This window comes from Ambystoma mexicanum, chromosome 8, assembly GCF_040938575.1.
Source record: "Ambystoma mexicanum isolate Mex_15411 chromosome 8, UKY_AmexF1_1, whole genome shotgun sequence".
In the NCBI taxonomy this organism is placed as follows: domain Eukaryota; kingdom Metazoa; phylum Chordata; class Amphibia; order Caudata; family Ambystomatidae; genus Ambystoma; species Ambystoma mexicanum.
Window position 1 is genome coordinate 57,478,639 of NC_090929.1, and position 19,720 is coordinate 57,498,358.

Below are 19,720 nucleotides of genomic sequence, written 5' to 3' on the forward strand. Positions count from 1 at the left end.
AAGCAACAGCGGGCCAGTCCAGATCGACGCCCCCGTGGGGAGCAGGTGAGCGTGACAGTGGTATGCCAAATGCAAGGTAACCAGTTTATTGCAATAGACTGTAGAAAAAAACAAGATAAAAGCCAAGCTTTCACTCCAACATTCTCCAACGTTTGAACAGAAAACAAGAGTTTATATAGTACAAATGAATCATTGTGATGTCACAGTTATCAAAACCTATTGCTCCTGGTAATTGGCTCCCTCTACTAAGCTACACAGGGAATCCTATATGTGTACAACTATGGATTGGACAATCGTTATCTAAAATCCCACACATGGACTGTCCGCAAAAAAGTGCTACCTCCTCATATCTACAAATTAATTGGTAGGCCCTAAATTACTTCTGCAGTGAAAAAAGACACATGCTTCATCGGGTACAATGCGGCAGGGCCGGATTTAGACCAGAGTCGACCCCAGGTGGGAAGCATCCTTGGTGCTCCCACCCTCAAACATGAGAACAAATATTGCATGTTAAAATTGCGTAAATAGGGCACTCAAATAACTAGATGAAAATGCAATACAAAATGCATACATTAGATACTAGGTGACAGTCTTAGAATGTTACGTGTATTATGTGTTAAAGAAAAGTACTTTTCGTGACATTGCCCTTGTAAATTGAAGCACAACGTCGGATAGATCGAGAGGCTGACCAATGCCATTTTCAATTGATAAAATAGCCAGCTATGTCAGGCTTTCATTGACCGTTGTTGATCAGAGGTATGTTTTAATGAGCTTCAGTTTGGAGAAGCTGCGCTCATCGCTTATAACTGTGATGGGCAATATGTATGCACGGATTTGTCATGTTACACTTTTCAACTAATTTCTGTAAAACAGAATATTCTTAAAAGTCAGGCATAAGCACACATTTCTACCAATTACACATGAGAAGATATATACTTAAGTGATAAAGTTAAAGACTGGTCTCAAATGCCAGCTTACCCACAAAGTGTGTAATCCTGGAGACATGATTTTATCTCACTGTGGTTTATCTGCAAAAATTAGAAGGGCCTACAAATTATTCAGTTCACACTGTACCATATATTGTACCTTGACACACTTGTGGATAGAAGCATTACAAATTAACAATAAGTAAAATAAAATAAAATACATGCCAACATTATCCATTATATTAGGGAGATGCTAGTCCAGTGCTGGTTTTAACCTTGCATTCTGGGATGTGTAGTCCTGAATTTATAATTTGGAAAACCAGGACTAAAAGTCTCAGAGTGCAAATATAAGCAGGACTGGACCAGTATCTCTTGAATGGAATAGATATGTTGGCATGCATGGAGTACGCTAGTCAATAAAAGGCTTATTCATGGTATTTTGTTTCATGTATATGTCAGTGACCATTTATAAATGCCCATCAAAAAGGTATGTGTGTCTTGGTTTACTGATGACATTGTGCATGCAATGTGACTGACTTCTTGTTTCCTCTAGTATCAAAGAATGAGGTCACTCACTGTAAGATCATTTTCTATGATATCAATACATATGCAACATTGGGCACCCTAGATGTCCTTTGCCACACAGCACCTCACAATACCTAGAAACATCCCTGCGTATTTCAGTGGAAATTGACATAATTTGTTAACCTTAAACTCGTAGTAACAGCTTGCTCGCCTAAGGCCAGGCCATGCTTAAAACCCACATTTAGCATTGTGTGTACTACAAGCTATCTGAAACCGAAATCACTGCACTTTCACTGTGTTACTTTAATACGTGCACACCAGGACACTGACCATAAAGGAAGGTCATTAGTTAGGCTGGGTTTTTATATTACAGGTAGGAGAAAGTGTCAATGCAGTGACTCCTCTCCGTTCTCCTTGCAAAGGTGACATACTTTATTTTTGTAGTGCCAAAGATTGCACCCAAAGACCCTGGTTGTGCGTGATCGGTGGCAATGTTTAATTTCCAAGGGACTGAATATCCACAATGCAACACACAATAGTAATTGCTGACCCTTCTGTGAGTTTATTTAAGGTTAAAAGCAGAAAAAATGTTACGCAGTTTGGCATCACAGCAGGCATAAAATGCATTTTTTGAAATGCTAAAAGCATTTTGTGAGATTCTCATTTCCTATGTACAAAATGTTCTGTGAACAAAATGTTTTTTTCTGACATGTCTACACCTGCGTGGTGCTCACCGGGGGTCCTCTTCAATTAACTACTGCCCCCTATCCTTATAATTACACAGGCTTTTCCTGGCCGTGGTTTATACTAAGAAACAAGAGTACCTTAAGTATGTATGCTATCCTCATGAATATTCACAAAGGGTGTTGGGGGTGAGGGCATGGCAGACCACAGCCTCCCAAAAAATGGCACAAGCAACCAGTATTTCTCTTATCTACATGTCGAAAGCCTATATATATATATAACTTAACCATAATAACTGTATGTAGTTAGTTATGGTTAAAACATGGTTAGTTATTAGTTAGCCACGGTAGTGGCCATGTAGTTATGGTTAAGTTGGTGTTTCCATAGGAAGAACACTTTTTGGGCGGCTTATAAATTTGCTCCCCCTGGACGAATCCACACAAAACTTTGAAAAAAAAGTATAGGGCCCACGCTGAATTTTTTTGCAAAGTTTGGTGAGGATTCGTCCAGGGGGGGAAAGTTATATGGGGGGTCCCAAAATGTATTTTTTCCCATAGACTGAATGGGAAATAAATTTTGCTTGCGCCTACAGCCCAAACCGCTGGACGGATTTTCATCAAATTTGGACCAGGAGCAGCGGCTTGGTCCCAAAAGCGTGCTTTTGCAAATTTGGTGAAAATCCATCCAGTAGTTTTTTTTTAAAATGACCAAAAAGTAGGTAAAAAAAAAAGTAGTGATATCTGTGTTCGGTCCACGGACACACTTCCCTGTTCGCTCCGCGGACCGTGTCCTGATTGGCCGAGTGGCTTACGTCATGTTCGCGGACATATGGCGTGTTCGCTGATTGGACGGTGTTAAGCGTGAAGCGCGTCAGATTTTCGGTAGTGCCCGCCATCTTGGATTCGCGGACGTCCACGGTCAGCGCAGTGAAAGTTTGTTCAAAATGTGTATTTAGTAGAGTGTGTTGGTGTGTAGAAGTGTTTGGGGAGGTTGGGAGGGTATGAGATAGGTTAAATGTTGTGCTTTTTTATGTGGTAGACGTTCTTTTTGTGTTCGATTTGTCTGCGGACATCACGGGTGTTCTGAAATGTTCTAAATAAACTGAATGGGGGGTGTTCTGAGGACTCAATATGTGTCCGTTTTGTTTGCAAGCAAGCTGAAACTGTTCTAAGAACACTGACGGTGTCCTGAAATGTTCGCAAATAAACAAAATGGGGGTGTTCTGGGGACGCTGTCCGTATTGTTCTTTGGCAAGTTGAATGTGTTCTAAGAACACTTGGGGTGTCCTGAAATGTTCGCAAATAAACAAAATGGGGGTGTTCTGGGGACGCTGTCCGTATTGTTCTGTGGCAAGTTGAATGTGTTCTAAGAACACTCAGGGTGTCCTGAAATGTTCGCAAATAAACAAAATGGGGGTGTTCTGATGACGCTGTCCGTATCGTTCGTTGTCAAGTTGAAAGTGTTCTAAGAACTCTCGCGTTGTCCTGAAATGTTCGTAGGGGGTGTCCTGAAGACGCTGTCCGTATTGTTCTATGGCAAGTTGAAAGTGTTCTAAGAACTGTCTCGGTGTCCTGAAATGTTCGCAGGGGGTGTCCTGAAGACGCTGTCCGTATTGTTCGATGACAAGTTGAAAGTGTTCTAAGAACACTCGGGGTTTCCTGAAATGTTCCCAAATAAACAAAATGGGGGTGTTCTGAGGACGCTGTCCGTATTGTTCGTTGTCAAGTTGAAAGTGTTCTAAGAACTCTCGCGTTGTCCTGAAATGTTCGCACATAAACAAAATGGGGGTGTGTTCTAAGAACACAAGCGTTGTCCTGAAGTGTTCTAAGAACTCTTGCGGTGTTCTAAAATGTTCGTAGGGGGTGTCCTGAAGACGCTGTCCGTATTGTTCGATGGCAAGTTGAAAGATTTCTAAGAACTGTCTCAGTGTCTTGAAATGTTCGTACATAAACAAAATGGGGGTGTGTTCTAAGAACACACGCGTTGTCCTCAAATGTTCGTAGGGGGTGTCCTGAGGACGCTGTCTGTATTGTTCATTGTCGAGTTGAAAGTGTTCTAAGAACTCTCATGGTGTCCTGAAATGTTCGCAGGGGGTGTCCTGAAGACGCTGTCCGTATTGTTCGATGGCAAGTTGAAAGTGTTCTGAGAACACTCGGGGTGCCCTGAAATGTTTGCAAATAAACAACATGGGGGTGTTCTGAGGACGCTGTCCGTATTGTTCGTTTTCAAGTTGAAAGTGTTCTAAGAACTCTCACGTTGTCCTGAAATGTTCGCACATAAACAAAATGGGGGTGTGTTCTAAGAACACACGCGTTGTCCTGAAATGTTCGTAGGGGGTGTCTTGAGGACGCTGTCCGTATTGTTCATTGTCGAGTTGAAAGCGTTCTAAGAACTTTCACAGTGTCCTGAAATGTTCGTAGGGGTTGTCCTGAAGACGCTGTCTGTATTGTTCGTTGTCAAGTTGAAAGTGTTCTAAGAACTCTCTCGTTGTCCTGAAATGTTCGCACATAAACAAAATGTGGGTGTGTTCTAAGAACACACGCGTTGTCCTGAAATGTTCGTAGGGGGTGTCCTGAGGACGCTGTCCGTATTGTTCGTTGTCGAGTTGAAAGTGTTCTAAGAACTCTCGTAGTGTGTTGAAATGTTCGCAGAGGGTGTCCTGAAGACGCTGTCCATATTGTTCGATGGCAAGTTGAAAGTGTTCTAAGAACACTCGGGGTGTCCTGAAATGTTCGCAAATAAACAAAATGGGGGTGTTCTGATGACGCTGTCCATATTGTTCGTTGTCAAGTTGAAAGTGTTCTAAGAACTCTCGCGTTGTCCTGAAATGTTTGCACGTAAACAAAATGAGGGTGTGTTCTAAGAACACACGCTTTGTCCTGAAATGTTCGTAGGGGGTGTCCTAAGGACGCTGTCCGTATTGTTCGTTGTCGAGTTGAAAGTGTTCTAAGAACTCTCGTGGTGTCCTGAAATGTTCGCAGGGGGTGTCCTGAAGACGCTGTCCGTATTGTTCGATGGCAAGTTGAAAGTGTTCTGAGGACACTCGGGGTGTCCTGAAATGTTCGCAAATAAATGTCCTGAAGACGCTGTCCGTATTGTTCGATGGCAAGTTGAAAGTGTTCTAAGAACTCTCGTGGTGTCCTGAAATGTTCGCAGGGGGGTGTCCTGAAGACGCTGTCTGTATTGCTCGATGGCAAGTTGAAAGTGTTCTAAGAACACTCGGGGTGCCTTGAAATGTTCGCAAATAAACAAAATGGGGGTGTTCTGAGGACGCTGTCCGTATTGTTCATTGTCAAGTTGAAAGTGTTCTAAGAACTCTTGCGTTGTCCTGAAATGTTCGCACATAAACAAAATGGGGGTGTGTTCTAAGAACACACGCGTTGTCCTGAAATGTTCATAGGGGGTGTCTTGAGGACGCTGTCATTTGGCCATGCACCCAACACTCTATGCCCTGGCCACAACCACCGCAGCATATCCCATTTATAGTTACTTATAACTTTGGGTCAAAAACAAATTTATAAGGAACAAAGTTATAAGATACTATGGGTGTGATATGCTGCGATGGTTGTGGCCAGGGCATAGAGTGTATAATATACTTACTGTTTGTTTTTGAAACTGGAGCACATGTATTTCTTGTTAATTTCTGTGATAAAAGAAAATAGCATGTTAGTATTAGTATTTTGTAATGACTTTTTACATTGTATAATCAACATTTTTTTTTGGACCCTCATATTTAGTAGATTACAAACCAGAGTACTGTGCAATTTGCTCAGTTTCTGTGTTCGTTGATAAAATCATTGGGTCTGTGGGAGAAAAAAAATCCATGTTGGATTAAAATAAAACCCTGTTTCTGTTATGCTACAGTTTATTTGTTTGTTTGTTTTCAGTGTTCATTTGTTGTTTCTGGCTAATGCTTTATACATTGGGTTGTTGCATTTTTTTTGGAGCAGTAACATATTATTTATTTGCTTGGATATTATGAAATTCTGGAGCAGTTAGATACCAGTAGGCGTATTCTAACTGTCTATTTATTTTATATATTTTAGTAGTATTGATTTATCTGTTTGGATATTGTTAAATTTTGGGACAGTTAGATACCAATTGGCGTATTCTAACTGTCTATTTTTGCTCTAATTTAGTTTTATTCATTTATGTTATTAATTGTTGTAGAATCTTTGGGCAGTTAGATAGCTTTTGGAATATTCTAACAGTTTATATTTTTACTACAAGTTTACTTGAGGTTTAAGTACAGTTCAGTTATCAAATTTTGGTTTTAAGAACATTAAATAAGCATTTGTAAGATTTGCTGGTAATCTCTGCTTTAGAGTAATGGTACTATCATTACATTCAAACCATACACATTTCTTTTTTATATATGCAATGTAGTGCCCTAAATTGGTTGTGGCTCCTGCGTGGTACATTATACCTATTGTTGTGACGGTTTTCTTACCAAGTGATATTTGACCATGTGTGAATCCAGTCAGCTTGCAGTTGTTTTTGGTACTATCTGCATTGTAACGTAGAAGCATTAGTATTACGTATTTACTATGTGTTTGTATTAGTAACGTGGAGCGATTATCTGAATTGCAGGTAGAACATAATCTACCATGGTTTGCATTTTGTACAAGTTGCTGAAATGGAATGGATTCACAATTAGGTATTGATATATATACGAAGCGCTCATTGGGGATTTGTTCTTGTGTCACATTGTTGCAGAGAGTGCATGTATGTTTCCACATGTATGAAATCTGTAAGATTTCATTTATAGGTATGTTTTTGTTTTCCAGTACTTGTAGTAAGTACATTAGAAATTCTTGTGGATCTTCCTGTATGTTTATAGTGAATTTCACCATTCCAGCACAGTAGTCCAATTGTTGTCTTATTCCATAAACAATATACATGTTTTCAGGATTGTTTGCTGCATTTCTGTGAAGTACTAACATTTGCATACACAATTGGTCTGTACTGTGTAAGTAAATGTTGTCAACAATTGTTGGTAATTGAAATAGAATATTCATTGCTACATTTGCATGGCAACTTACACCAACTATATTTGAGAGTTTAAATGGACCAGGTAGTTCTGCATCTGACTGCTTTTTTTGGTGTTTGTCTTCCTTCTTTGAAGAAGTACCTGGTTTACTTTCCCTAATTGATTCTTTTTTGATTGTGGTACTTGATGAATTATTACTTTCTTTTACTCTCTTTGGAGGACTTGCAGTGACATCCTGTTGCTTTTCTGTTTGATTTATTTTTCTTTTATAACGTTTTACTTTTTGTGGAACAGAATATGTGTTTAGATGGGGAGTGTCTAGTGAGCGAAGTCTATTGTATTCTAAAATGCAAGGAATATCAGCGTTTATTTTACTTGCATCAATGTTGATTAGAAATAGACCGTCAAGTGTACGTAAGCGTGATTGTGCTATGTAGCTCATGCCTTCTTTAAAGACTGTGTTACCAATATCTATCATTGCTTTGTCTATGGTAAGACCTTGTGATTTATGAATGGTGACTGCGTATGCAAGAGTTATCTCTGCGTACATACATGTCTTTGAAGAGAAGGAATCGAGCTGTTGAGCGTCCTATTCCTTTTACTTCTGAAAGTTTGTCAAAGAGAATATTGACAAACTGAATTTTGTTGTCACGTGGGAATGTTTGAAAGCCAACAACTGTACCCAGTGCTCCATTAACTAGTCCTTGGCCCACGTCAAGGTTACGTTTCAGCATTACTCTGCAATTTAAGGATAATTTGAATATCTTTTCCAGGCCTGCTGTGTTTGGGATAGATTTTTCTAAACTGTTTAGTCTTGTTGTGGCTTGGTCACACATGGGTAGTGTCATTCCATTTACATCTGGTTTGTCTGTGGTGCTAATTTCCATTATTGGTTGCATTTCTTTACTTAACATTATTTCATTGAATTTGGAACAGCTTGTAAGAGGGCATTAAGGCCATACAATTGACATTTTTGTGGGCTAGTTGTTCCATAACATCTGTAGCACATGCATTATCGCCATAAAGTGGATTCATTTGCTGGGTTTTCAATATTGTTTCTGCATCTTTAGAGAGTATACCAACTCTGATACTTTTTAAGACGTTGGCATAGGTGAGATCTGCAGATTGCTGCATGTTTTCTGTTAATTCTCTGTATTGGAAATGTTGCCAAAGGTTAACATTTCCAATGCTGCCAACAGTTTTACGGCAGAGTTTGTGTCCTAATGTTTTAAATATAGGCTCACCTTTTACTGGTGTCAATTGAAGAAGATCTCCGAAAACAATAATGTGTTTTCCTGCAAAGAGCTCTTCATACTTTGTTTTGAGTACTTCTTGTAATCTGAGGTGAATCAAAGCCAACATTAGGTTGGAGACCATGCTCACTTCATCTATTAGTAGCATTTTCATTTGTTTCAATACTCTGCGTAGTTCCACTGCAGCTTCTGCAGAAAGTTTGTAATAGTCTAATTTGTTCTGGTGTTGTACTGGCAATAGTAGTAATCAGTGTAAAGTGACACCACCTATGTTGTAGGCAGCTAAACCTGTGGGGGAAGTGACAAGCGTGTTTTCCATAACAGTTTCTTCAGACATATTTTCTATTTTGGTATTCTCTGTACAAAAAGAAATATATATGTTAAATATATATCAAATAATAACAATTAAATGGTTTATATTGTAAAATGTGTACCATTACCATCACTATTTTCTGACATTTCATCATGTGGTAAGTGCTCCTCTAGCCATTCCAGAGTACTAGACATTTCTGTCTGAAAAAAATATATATATAATATTTTTTTTTAAAATCTAATACAGAAAGTTTATAAAGATATGAGTAAAATGATGTACACTTACTATTTCAGGTAAGATATGTTCTGAGTTCTCTGTAGGTCTGGTCTTGGTTTTAGTTGTGGAGTGTCTGTGAGGTAATTATGTTGGAAGCCAATTTATCTTCTCTTGGTATATTCCATTTTAGAACATATTGTATTTAAATTAATGGTTAGTGCGGTACATATATGGGTTACATTTCTTATGTATTGCTACATATAATATGTATGTGTACTACTTTGTGAATTTTTTAAATGTTATCATGTTGTAATATAACAATTAAACATAACCCCCCCCCCAGACTTTTTAGGTAGTGGTACTGACATCAAAAATGTTCGCGGACATTACATTCAGTAGAAGTGGTTCAGTATGTTCCATATTACATGTACATAAAGTCAAAGTTACTATTGTTAAGCTTTGCTACTAAAAACCTATGAAATTCAGTGAAAAAACTTTGTTAAAGGGACGTTATAGTTAAGTTGTGCTACTAAAAACCTATGAAATTCAGTGAAACATCTTTGTTAAAGGGACGTTATGGTTCCAAGTAAAACTGAAAAACCCTTGAAATTTGCCAGTTATGGTAAGCTAAGCAACCATAAGTCGCGCCACTACCGTGCACTGCTAAGACTAAAACCCAGGACATCAAAGATGACATCACAAATGTCATTCATGACATCACTGATGACATCACATGTGCATTTATCTTTCATGAAAAGTCTTTACAAGGGTTTCTTATTGTAATGTTAATAAAAAAAGTGTCAAGGATTATTGGAATAAATATCAAGTGCTAATTCGTCCATCCAGTATACTAAGGTGCTCATGTATAAACATAGGCATTGTGTGCAGCATACATGATGGAGGTGCAATATTCATAAACTTGCCATGTTGAATAGTGAAATGATAACTGTTTTCTTATTAGACTTTTGCATACTGTGAAACATGTGATAAGTAGATAATAAAACCCACATAATTGCTTTATTATAGACAAAACACAAAGAGACAACACCACATACAAATATGAGTATATACAAGGAAATTGAAGTAAGAAAAAAAACAGCAGTAGTAGCAAAAAGTGTTCATAACCTAACTGATTACCTTTATGCATAGAAATGATTGCTCTGTTTCAAACCTGCTACTTACCCTATGTATATATATATATATATATATATATATATATATATATCACATGATGCGCCTGGACTCTAAGGAAAGTAGTGTGAATACAAGATATAAAAATAGGAACATATACAGGGAAAGTACAGTAATAAAAAACAACAGAACTATTAGAAAGTGCTGACAACTCTACTGATTATTTTAATGCACAGAAAGGATTGCTGTCTTTCAAGCTTGTGTCTTCCCCTATGTATATGTTTCATATGATGTGACTGAACCCTAAGAGATTTATTGTAAGAATATACTTGAAGGATAAGTCTACAAACATACTACCTTTTCCACTTTTAATTCCTGACTATTACTGAAGAAATCCATTTGGCCTAGATATGTCAGTAAAGGAAAAAAGGGGGAGCCAGGTATGTGATGTCATCAGTGATGTCATCAATGACATTTGTGATGTCATCTTTGATGTCCTGGGTGTTAGTCTTAGCGGTGCACGGTGGTGCGAGTTATGGTTGCTTATTTTACCATAACTGCCGAATTTCAGGGGTTTTTCGGTTTTACTTTGAACCACAATGTCCCTTTAACAAAGTTTTTTTACTGAATTTGATCGTTTTTTAGTAGTGCAATTTAACCATAACGTCCCTTTTGACAACGTTTTTTCACTGAATATATATATATATATTACACGGCCTGCGGTAGAGGCCGTTTAGTTATGGTCAAGTTGCTCAACTCATAGCAAGAGTACTTTTTGGTTGGCTTATTCCTTCGCTCACTGTGGACGAATCCTCACCAAACGTTGTAAAATAAGTATATGACCCACTCTGAATTTCTTTGCCAAGTTTGGTGAGGTTTAGTCAAGGGGGGACAAAGTTGTAGGGGGGTCCCTCATTTTTTTTTTCCATAGACATAATGGGAAAAAACTTTGCTCACGCCTACAACCCAAACCGCTGGACGGATTTGCATCAGATTAGTGGCAGGAGCGGTGGCTTGGTCCCGAAAGCGTGCTTTTGTTAATTTGGGGTAAATCCGTCCAGTAGTTATTTTTTAAAACAAGCAAAAAGTAAGTAAAAAAATGAGTGATATCTGTGTCCGGTCCATCAACACATTTACCTGTTCACTCCACGGACAGGACTCTGATTGGCTTAGAGGGCAACGTGGTGACCGCGTACATTGGACACACTCACTGATTGGATGGTGAAAAGTGTGAAGTGCGTCAGATTTTTGGAAACGCCCGCCATCTTGGATTCGCAGATGTTAGGGAGAATTGTCATTTTCCCTCACCTAGTGAGTCCCCCAGCAGCTTTGCTGGACTTCTGGAGTTTATTTTTTTCCACTTGGTAAGAGTGAGAGCTTTTCCCCCACTCTTACCTGGGTTTGCTATGTGTTTCTACTTGTTTTTGTGATTGTGGACTCTGAAGTACACCACTTCAGTAGCCCCCTTCTTTTTGTGTTTCACACAGCACCTTCAGTGCCGTGGTACAGCATTGTCTTTGAGACTTCCCTCGACTCTATTTCTGAGGCGACTACTGTCCCCCAGAAAAGGGTAAAGTTACCATTAACTTTACTTAGTCAATCTACCACAGATACAGTACACCCCACCTTCCATGGAGTACTGGAAAGGGTTAACTCGTATCCCTTTGTATCTGTACCTCCTAGAGCATTGTTTTGCTCTTTTAACATTTAGATTTGGCTGGTGGCAGTGGTATCTACCCTAACCTTTCTACCACGATTATACCTAACCTTTCTAGCTTTATATTAGATAAACGTGGTACTGTTCTTGGCTATTATATAAGCCTCGAACATAGACCCGCTTGACCTAATCGTCTTTCTCTTGGCTCCGGTTGGGTTTATTCACCATTTCTTTTTGTTAAAGTCCTTCTTGTGTTTTACTTTGTGCAGCAAACTAGGTTCGCCTTCTTTGTTCACTGTCTTTTGGCAGGCTTCTGCCCAGAAACCCTCCTCAAGGCGCCTGGGTGTCTAGGTTGGCTGAATGTGAGGGAGGGGTGTAATCACCCCCTGCACAGGGTATCTTAGGAAACCCAAGTCGCACTTTGTTATGATTGGCCAGGGTAGTTGTCCGGGCTGGACAACCCCCCTGCTGGGTGATTGACAGCCAGGCTGCGTGAATGGGGGTTTTTCGCATAAAAGGCAGGTCTCTTGGGCTAGAAGTCAGAGAGTCGCCACTGGAACTACAAGGAACCAAAGAGAAGCAGAGAGAATGACAGCTGCTGCAACTACCCCATCCCGGTGAAGCCCTGCTGCAGTCCTGAGCTATCTGCCCTTCAACGACTCAGAGAAGATCCAGTCCGGAGTCTTCTTCCCTTGAGCTTGGTGGGGATAACCAGCTCATCTTCTACAGCCAGAGGATCCTCTTCGGTGGTCGAAATTGCTGCACACTGCTGTAGTGGTCCGGATAGCCACCTGAAGAGCTTCTCCTATTTTTAAGAAGCACACCTTTTATTCATTGTCGCTGCTGCTGGCTTCATCCCTGTGTGGTGCAGACCCCCTTCAGACGTCCTCCTTCACAATAAAGCTCCAGGAATGGTGGGTCTGCGGGAAACCAACAGGAACAACTGCCAGGGCACCAGCTGCACCACTAGAACAAGGTAATGTGTTCTGTTGAGGAAACTGGGTGAATCCCTTTTTCTTCATTTCCAATGCTTGCCCTTGTCTTCCCTCCTTCTTATAACTTTTGCTTCCGAACATTGACAATATCGAAGTACTTTTGGCTACGTTGAATCGTGAACTGTTTGACTGTGTGATCTTCGGCAATTGGCCCTGGTGTCTTTCGACCCTGGCTCCGGCCCTTTGACTTTTGAACTCCTGTCTTTGAGTGTTTCTTAATTCTGCCTGTCTAACCAAAATATTGCCTGTGATTTATTACTCCAACTCCCTCTGGGTATCTCAGGTGCTACGTGTGTTTCTGCCCCGGTAACATTTCATGTCACGGATAGGCGTTTGTTTAGTAGACCGAACTGTCAAAAAGTGATTGCAATCATATTCGCGGTAACGTGTTTTGTTCATAACACAGGTTCATTCAAACACAGGGTACTTACCTTGAGACTTACTGTCCAAAGTGAATTGGTTAGTTGTAGTATATTTAACGTGTTGTTTTTATTGAAGTTTAATAGAAGTGTTGTGTTTATAACGAATGGTTTAAAAATAAATGTACTGATATTTTTCTACCTGAAACCTTGAGTCAGTGTTTGCTTGAGTCACAGTAATTGTGGTCCCTTTGTGTAATCTCTGCTACTGCTCATATACTCTGAGATAAGCCTGGTGCTCTGCCACTGCTACCACTCTTCCATAGTAGTATGGGCTTGTACCAAAGGCAAAACTTGTATTGCCACCTGTAGTCTTAATTGTGTGTAGTGGTGCCTAAGGGCACTGCACAGGATTCTGCTTAACACCGGACAGCGGCCGATGTCCGCGGACATCACGATAAAAACATATTATAAAACACAACATTGCACTTGTCAAACTTATCAAATAATCTCTAGTGAGGCAAGGGGTGATGAGGATGGGATGGGATATGGCTTAAAGAAGCAAGAAAACTTGTGTTTTTCACTGTAAAAGTCTGCAAACAGTCGGATGTTCGCGAACAGTCCTGTGAAGTTCGCGGACACCTCCGCATTACAGAGTTGGTGTAAAGCAGTTCTTGGATGGCTTATAGCTTTGAGGACAATTAATGAAACTGCATGAACGTTTGCAATTATATTCTTGATCTGATTCTGAATAGGTTTGCAAAGTTTTGTGGGATTTTGTTAAGAGGGGCAAAATTAGAGGGGGGGTCCCAAAATAATGTAAAGGCTTATAAACGAGGTGCCATTTGATGAATCTACACTTAAGTTGGTAAACTGATAATAGATCTAGATATAAATGTTTTTGCAAAGTTTGGTGGGATTCTGTCAAGAGGTTGCATCATTAGAGGGGAGGGTCCCAAAATATTGTAAAGGCTTATAAATGTCGTGCAATTTGATGAATCTACACAAAAGTTGGCAAAAACATTTTAGATCTAGATATAAAGGTTTTTGTAAAGTCTGAATGGAGTTTGTCAAGTGGGGGCTAAGTTATATGACTATTGTATGTGCATACATTTCACACTTTTGAACAAATAAAACATGGGTGGATGATTTCCAGCAAACTTGTGTAAGGGGCATTGGCAAGGACCTGAAAGCATGGTTTTGCAAACGTGCCTGTGTTTTTCTTTTTGCCATAAGGTAGGTACAAAAAAATGGTGATATACCTTTGGTGACTGAGGTGTAGCCTGTGGCAATGAGCAGTGGCCAGATTGTCTTGGTCATGGTATAAGGTCATGACTCAGACAATCTGGCTACTTGCATTGACCACGAGGGATGAAAAATGGTGTTAAAGTGGCCATGTCCACCTGGCACTGGCTATGGGGTAAAGTTATTCGAAAGTAGGATAGATTTGAAAGGGGAAAAAAATGTGCTTGTGGTAATATGGTCATTGGGTTCTGACTTCGCCTTCTGCAGGCTGCCATGGAAAGGGAAGAGGGGCTCGGTACTCGGCATCCCGCTGTAGGAAGAAAAATACATTTTTTAGCACCTCGGGTTCCCGCTTTGGGAAACAGGGGTACTAATGGTCTTTATCCCCCATTGCAGGAGCTGCAATGGAGGAAAATGGACAGCAGCCCTCATTATTTATTTATTTATTTATTTATAATGTTCCAAAGCCCGTGAGCATCAGGGAGCACATAGACACACTTCACTTTATATTTTGACAAGTTTCATAATGTAGGTAAAAGCAATAGTGATATACCTTTGGTGACTGAGGTATAGCCTGTAGCTATGGGCAGTGGTCAGATTGTCCGGGTCATGGTATAAGGTCATGACCGGCCAATCTGGCTACTGGCCTTAACCATGAGGGATGAAAAATAGTGGTATAAGGTCATGACTCAGACAATCTGGCTACTTGCATTGACCACGAGGGATGAAAAATAGTTTTAAAGTGGCCATGTCCACCTGCGACCGGCTATGGGATAAAAGGTAGGATGGGTTTGAAAGGGGAAAAAATGTGCTTGTGGTAATATGGTCATAGGGTTCTGACTTTGCCTTCTGCAGGCTGCCAAGGAAAGTGAAGAGGAGCCCTGTACTGAGCTCCACCTTCCCTATCCATGGTGGCCATCTTGAAAAATCTATTTTTTAGCACCCTGGGTTTTCACTTTGGGAACCAGGCGTGCTAATGGCCTTTATCTGCCATTGCAGCGGCTGAATTGGAGGATAATGGTCTGGAGTCCTCATTATTTATTTATTTATTTATAAGGTGCCGGCGCCCACAGGCATCAGGGCTCACACAGACACACTTCACTTGGGCCGATAACTTGTTCTGGTGGCCCGTTATCCCCCGTTTCAGTCCCTGGAACAGGGGATGAACGCCACATTATTCCAATTAGCATAACAGAAAATGCTATTGGAAATGTTGGAAAAATGTATTGAGTCTCTGTATGGTCACATGGAACTGTCCGGAAGGTCTGCAGTGACGTGAGATGTTCGCAGAAGTCGACGGAAGCAAAAACAGAGGAAAAAGTATAGAAGTGTTCAAAATTATGCTAGAAGGTGGGAAATGGCAGCGTTTTGAGGTGAAATGTTGTAAATTGGACACAAATATTGCTATATTGGGGTATGATATTAGTAAATTGTAGGAAAATAGCATGCACTGGTAAAAACCTATACATTTCACTGAAGAAACTTTGTTAAAGGGATGTTATGATAAAGTTGCACTCATAAAAACCTATGAAATTCAATGAAAAAACTTTGTTAAAGGGACGTTATGGTTAAGTTGCACTAATAAAAACCTATGAAATTCAATGAAAAATCTTTGTTAAAGGGACGTTATGGTTACAAGTAAAACAAAAAAACCCCAGAAATTCGCCAGTTATGATACGCTAAGCAACCATAACTCACACCTCCACTGTGCACTGCTAAGACTAATACCCAGGACATCAAAGATGACATCACAAATGTCATTGATGAAATCACTGATGACTTCACACATCTGGGACACTTGTTTTTGTTCACTGACATATATAGGCCAGGTGGTTTTGTTATATGTCCTTAAAGTACTTTCCTTAGGGTTTGATCTCAGCTCGTGGTGAGTAATGGAAGGCTAGGCCACGTCTCCTTCAAACGGTTTAACCATATGGAAACCCTGGTTCAGCGTTAAACTCCTATCATCTCCCAGCTAGCCCTCCCCTCCAGAGGCAGTGAGTGGGGTTTAGGTTTTCAGTAAGAGCCAAGAGTGCATCTAGACTTAGATTTCAGGGGGGCTAACTCTTCAAATGTTGTCAGAGGAACTAACTTCAGAGACTGTAGAGGGGGCAAACTCACTTGCGTGGGGGTATCTTCCTTCGTTACACATACTAATGAGACTATTTTAGTGCAGCTTCGATATTACAAGCAGTGAACTCTCTCTCCCCTTCACATCTGAAACTAGCCACTTAGGAACTGTTGTGAGAATGAGCTGTCCCCTGTCCCGCCTCCACCCTTGCAATCACTCCTTAACATGCAAGAGGTACTAACACCCCATCACCATTTCAATTGCCTAACAAAGTATGCATACAAATGCATCTGCTAACAATGAATCACTTTACAGTAGTAATTGCTGGGCCTTTGTTAACTGTGCAGCCGCAGGTATCGTTTAATGTCTGTGTCCTGTTCTGTCCTACCACAGGTCTGTAGGTCAGGCAGGTCAAGTCAACGTAACACAACATTTCGGCTGAGGTTGGAAGGCCAGCCTCACAATAATGGCCTTTCAGGCGAAAAGTCTTGCGTGTTATGAAAAACAATGAGACGAGTATTGCATAGCAAAATGGTAGCAGGATAATCGATCAGCAAGTGCTTCAGAGGGAATAGGGATTCACAAGTAACGTATTTGTAAGTGGCCCCTGCATACATCACAATAAATAAAATACATCTGCCAGATGAGCACAGCAGTTTGATTAAAATTAAACTCAAATAGTACCTTTCCCAAACAAAAGACAGCAAACACGGTACATCTAACACTTTGGAAATCACAGAAATATTCAAGGGGCTGTACCTAGTATGCAACATAATGCATGATATGATATGCTATGATATGATATGGCATTTATAACGTGCCTATACACAAGTGTATCACAGCACAATGGGCAAGGGAGGGGAAACAGAGGGAAGCGAGGGACAACTATCCTAATAGGCCAGGTGACATTGAGATTGTGCAAGTGCTGGGGAGGGGAAGGGGAAAAGTGCAGGGTTAAGGGGATGGGTGAAATGCAGTACGTAGGATAACATTGAAATACATAAAGACAATAAATAAAAGTTCAGCCAGCTGGTGGCAAGTGCAAGGGTAATTGCAGACATCAGGTGTGAAGTGCTATGAGGGGCTGTAAGGATACAGAACCAGTCCCCAAGTGCAAGGGTTGTCAGGGGGGCAGTGCAGGTGTGCAACTGGCAGGGAGGGGACCGGGACTGAGCTCAGAGAGTAACCAGCTAATCAGTGCAGTTTCAGAATCAGCCAGGAGATCAGCAGGGGAGAGGGGGAGAGAAAGCAGAAGCAAAGAGGAAGGTCTTGAGGTGCTTCCGAAACCGGAGATGGTTCTCCTCAAGTTTCAGAGAGGCAGGAAGGTTATTCCAGATGGAGGCCCCAGCAGAGGAAAGATGTCTACCACCAACTCACTGTTTGGAGAAATGACTGACCCTGAGGGAGTTGGAGGCGGATGAGCGAAGAGCTCGAGAAGGAAGATATTTAGGAAAAGAGAGTTGAAGGTACTTAGGACCCAGGCCCCAGAAGGCCTTGGGCACAATGCAGAGGGTTTTGTACGTAATCCTCTCTGCCACTGGGAGCCAGTGGAGAGATTTCAGTCCTGGAGAGATACGATCCCTGGTCTTGTGGCCAAGGACAAGTCTCTGAGTCCTTTTTTGGATGAGTTGCAGAGGGTGGAGAGTAGAGGCAGCCATATTTAGAAAGAGGCTGTTGCAATAGCCTAGCATAGAGAGAACTAGAGCTCTGGAGACAGTGAGCTTCTGGGGGAAGGAGAGGAAAGGAAGAATACCTCCACAGCTGGTAGTGTGACTTCTTAGAGATGTCAGAGATGTGAGGAGAGAAGGAAAGGGTCGAAGATGACCCTGAGGTTTTTAGCCTCACAGGTGGGAACAGGAAGAGGGCTAAGAGAGGCCAGACAGAGAGGGGCAGGAAAGGAGGGAGTAGGTGTGCCAATGAGGAGGATCTTGGCCTTACTGGCATTAGGGCAGAGATCTTTGGCGGCACACCACTCCTGGATGGCAGACAGACAGTCAGAGATGAGAGAATTAGAGGTAGCGGAAAGGAGCCTGAAGGTGAGTTGAGTGTCGTCCACATAGCACTGAAAGTTGGGGGCAAAGAGTGCCAGGTGTTGGTTGAACAGCCAGGGAGAGAGGTTAGACCCCTGGGGAACACCACATGTAGAGCTAGAGATAGAGGAGAGAAGCAAAATCTCTTAAAGAGGTGCATTTATTTTGCCAATGGAGCAACAGAATAGGGATACATAAACAATAAACATTTAAGATACATTGCACGGATTCACGAGGGACATTTTGCGTAATAAGAAAGGGGTAGCTGCTGTAGACTTCAAGAGTAGCATCTTAAAGGCTCTGAGAGGGGTCAGCTCATTGGCTCAGAGGGGGCATCGCGCTGGCTCAGAAGGAAGCCCTTAGCAGTCTCAGAAATAGACTGCTAGCAGGCTCACAATAGCAATAGCATTACTTCATATATTAATTAGAACGCATAGCAAAATTACCGAGAGCAGAGCCTCTTGACTGGCCGGCGCAATATCTTCTCTGGTCTGGTCGCTTCAACCCAGGGAAGGCCAGTTAAGTTGCATGTGGTGGGTGGCCTGAGCAGTGCCTTGCCTGCTGCCTGTGTCTAGTTGCCATTCCCGAGCCCGATCCTCAACTCTGTACAGGGCATGTGCTGATGACTCAGGAGGCATGGGCCGTCAAGCCAGGCCTGGGCCCGGGATTTGTCTGATAAGCTGCAAATGTTGCTTTTAAGATAACATCAAGATCTGGGGCTTGCAGAGACCCCAGGTACTAGGCATTGCACACACTGCTGCTGACAGCAGCAGCACCTTGGCTGGCCTTTGGTGCTACTGGTCACTTCTGCAGTGCTCAGAGTGGGAGGTTTCATAGCACATTGTAGAATTACAAATAAATGATGCATGATTGGAGCTGTCTGTCACCCCTAGAAGCTGGCACCTCAGGCAGCCACCTGCACTGCCTGATGCAAAGGCCGGCCATACAATGCGGTCACACTATCTATGAACTGGCTGCATGATGATACATTTATGTAGGTGAGAGAGCAAGAGAGATAAGTGCATCACCTTATTTTAATTAAATCAAATAGCCCATTTTACCTCCCATGCCATGAGTCGCTGAGGCTCAAGGCCTTGTTCGTAATCTGTGATCGTCATCCTGCTCTTGACAGAATTTTGAATAATTATTTTGTGAGTCATCCTGCTCTTACCCTGCTAAGATTTCATCACAACATTTAGTTGTTTTTTCTTTAGCTGCTTCTTGCATCTTCCCGTCATGCCTAGCCAACTGCAGAATACATTAATCTGTCAACTCCTTCTGATTTTCTGGGATGCCCAATTCCTCCCATAAACTTGAAACAGTTT